Below are 3,969 nucleotides of genomic sequence, written 5' to 3' on the forward strand. Positions count from 1 at the left end.
GTTTTTACATGATTTTCGTAAATGTTTTTATACCACAATTAAATATAAAAAACAACTCAAAAAATACAATACATAAATAATTACATCAATTTGGAGGCAACCTCTTAATCGTTAAAAAATGAATCTTGTTTAGCAAAAAATAAATTTGTCTCTTAATGATTCTAAAATCCTCTGAATGATTTTGTATCTAGGTCTCCCTTAACCATTCAGCACCATAATTTCATTGCAAACAATTATCAGATAATTAGATTTCATTTTGCACTATATCATGAGAGTCTCTTAATCATTCTGACCATTTAATCATTTTGTACCAAACCATTCAACAACTGTGAAAGAGCCACTTAAAAATGTAAAATTCATCAAAAATAATTCAAAATTAAACCAAACAACCTCAGTAAACCGTATTTATTGTCTTGAAAACTTTTTATTATGAAGAAAATAAAAGGGACAAAAGTAAAAATCTCGTGTTTTTCAAAGCTGGGATGTAAGATCTGATCTATATTTTTTGATCTAGGGTTTGGTTTCTTTTCACCCTCTACCCTCATTCCTTTCTTTTTGTACATGCTGTGAAATATTTGGTAGTAGGTAAAGTGTTCTTGAGAGCTTTATACCTTCGATTTGGTAATTTAGCTCGGAGATCTCAAGTCTTCACCAAAAGAAGCTCAAAGAAAAAAATAAGCAAACATGCTCCTCATGTTAGCTTTTCAGCAAGTGTATAAACAAAAGGCTCCTCAAGAAGGGAGTGATTAACAAGAGAACTTATGGAAAAGAATATAAATTCAGAATCATAAAAACATGTTCTGCAATACTGTCATGGACGGACATATAGTGGTGCATATGGTGGCATGTACCACCGTGTTATTCCTCCGTTGAAGGGTAAAAAAATATAGGTTCGTGAAAAGTGCAATCGTATTAATATGTTGTGTGTCATCGTATGTATTTTGAAACTACAATGAGAACAAGGCTTTTCCGCCCCAGACCCAAGTTCGAATCGTGTTAGTGTCATTTTCTTAGTCAAATGGTGCAAATGTTTGGAAAAAAATTATGTATATTTGTTTCTTATAGTCAAACGGTGTCATCGCTTGGAAATTTTTCCCTATAGTTTTTTTTCTTATAGTCAAATGGTGCCACCATTTACAAAAAAAAAAATATGGGTCCGTCCCTGAATACTATATCCCAACAGCCTTAAACTTTGATTTCCGGATGCTTTCATAAACTTCTTGGAATATGTCCATGTTTGACTTCAGATCCAAAAGACTGAAGCAAAAGCATGGTAGTACTAACAAAGATGATTCGAGGGAGGAAAAGAGGGTGCAAGTGATTAATAAAGAACCAATTATGATAGAGCAACATAAATACCTGGATTTGGGATGTAAGAACCACATTTGACCTAAATTAAAGTCAATATTATCTTTAAGCTGTTTTAACAAAACCAATGAAATAATCAATAACTCGTCATATTTTTCAAGAGTTAAAATACCATTTTGTCTCAAACCATCCTGATATCCAAGAAATATCATTTAATGTAATAAATAACATTTGGGGACTCAAAACACCCAATAAAACACATCAAAAGTGGGATAAACCCATAGAGGTGTGTTCAATACTCAAACTGGAGATATTTTGACATGTATGTAGTTTTGCAAAACAACTAGAACTTACTTTGCTAGATTTATGTTAAATTTAGATTCCAAACCAAACCTTGAGCTTTCTTTGAGGAAGGCTTTAAATCCTCAAGCTAGAACCTCAGATTTATGTTGAAAATCTCTCAAGAACACTTTCTTGAACTCCTAAGCACTAACAAGACACCACAAAGTAGAGAAAGATGTTGAGGATGCAAAGACAGTTCCGAGACATTCCTCGGACAAACTCTTAAATCCCTAGGTGTGATTAGCATTAATGAATCAGAAAAATCACCATTTCAATGTCGTAAACTCACAAGCTGGACTTATTAGAGTCTGATTGCAAGAATTCATGGCATAAGTTCGAAACCTTATTGAAATCAAACATACCATTTGTCACTTTATCAAAATCTCCATCCAATTATGGATTTAGGGTTTTAAATGACTTTTCATCAAATGGGTATCAATCAATTGATCAGATTAATTAATAAACCAAAAGATAATGACATTCATACGTAATTCAAGCAAATAAACTTGTTTAAGCATCTTTACATAGGAATCTCTAAACCAAATGCATCAAAACTGAATGTTACAGTAATGCGGAATGAAGAAACTAGTTACCTACAAAATTAAACAAAAAGAAAATGGTAGAATAACTTCAACCTCCAATTTGCTTAGAAATCGTCCCTAGGTCCGCTTCTCTCTTAAATGGCGGTTTCAGACCCCATTTATACCAAGAAAATGGAAAAAATCTCTCAAGATTAAAAAATTGGCGAAATTGTTCCTGCAATGCGTTATGCGATCCTTGCATAGGATATCATGTTAAGGTAGCATCTTGTGTACCGTCTAGACGCTATATGTGACCTTCGCGTGTGACCCTCATATGGCAGGATACAATTTTCTTGTTTGTGTGTTTCTTCAACCACTTATTTCGTACAACCCTTTTAAACCCGCCAACCATTTGTCCTCATGTTTTCTCTATTATATTAACCTGTAACTGAATGATAAAAACATGTTTAGTGGGTTCTTTAGCCATGAAACTGAGTATTATGTAGAGGGTTCGATCATAAAATATGTAACAAAATTGACATTTAAACTCGTACGCTCCACTGTTCCTAGTTTTTAGCTTTCAATCTCAATTTGCTATGATTTTGAATTTATTTGGATAAAAAGCTATAAAAAACTCGAATATAAAGGAACCAACCAACATACCGATAATGATTTTGTAAAAAATATCTATACGGACCGTGCATCCTCAACCGTTTTCTTTGTTATGTTGGGTGTTTGTTTTGTAGATGGATCAATTTTTGTGTGTCAAATAAAGTACCCTTTTGGGTTTGATACCTAATGCCTTTTGTTCTTTAATGTTGTATTATATGTTTTTGGACACAAGACATTGCAGTACCTTAAGGGGACGTTTGGTTTATCAAATTCCAATAAGAAGATGGAGGAATTGGAATGCCAATTCCATTGATCAAAAGTACTTACCGGATAATTTTCCTCACCAGATGAACATGACAAGGGCCAAGAATCTTACCCGGTAAGAGCGATGATAAGGATGGAGAGTCTAACCCGGTAAGTGAGGGTGATGACTTTTACCCGAGTAAGCGTTTACCAGGTAAATTGTTGTATATGATATGTTTTGATGTACTACAATCTTACCCAATAAAATAAATTATAGTATTGACTCCTAGAACTTTTTCAAGTGAGACATGGGGTTTAATCCATTTCGCTTTCATTTATTTTTGTAAAATCTAGCTACAATAAAACGTCCACCTCATGATCATGTTAACAATGAAAAATTAAAATATGTCAAGTCGAGACTGTTAATTAAGCTTACTTGTCAAAGAGGTCATCTAGACCCTTAATTATTTGTAAATTTATTTTCATATTATAAAATAAATGTTTTAGAAGTTGGTTCCCCAAAATATGAATAAAATCAAAGTTTACCTTTATTTTGGTGCAATTTTTTCTTTAGAAAATGACAAACATCACCTCCTACTTAGATAAATGTGCATACATATACAGACTTAGGATCATGTGAGACCAATGGTTTTTCGTGAGACCCGTAAGACCAATTCTCAACCCTTGGATTAGATCTACAATATGAAAATCTAAACATTCATAAATGACACGAGACTTCTCAATAATCACAAAATTGCCACCAGTCTGTTTTCGTGAGACCCGTAAGACCATCTTTTTAGACTTGAAACTTCACAGCAAAAACACTGTGAAGGTAAAAAAAATCTGAACCTTCACATCAAAAACACTATCAAGGTTACCTTCACAACATTTTACTGTGAAGTTTCAAGTGTAAAAAAGTGGTCTCACGGGTCTCACGAAAACA

Source organism: Cynara cardunculus, assembly GCF_001531365.2.
Source record: "Cynara cardunculus var. scolymus isolate 2C chromosome LG 8, CcrdV1, whole genome shotgun sequence".
In the NCBI taxonomy this organism is placed as follows: domain Eukaryota; kingdom Viridiplantae; phylum Streptophyta; class Magnoliopsida; order Asterales; family Asteraceae; genus Cynara; species Cynara cardunculus.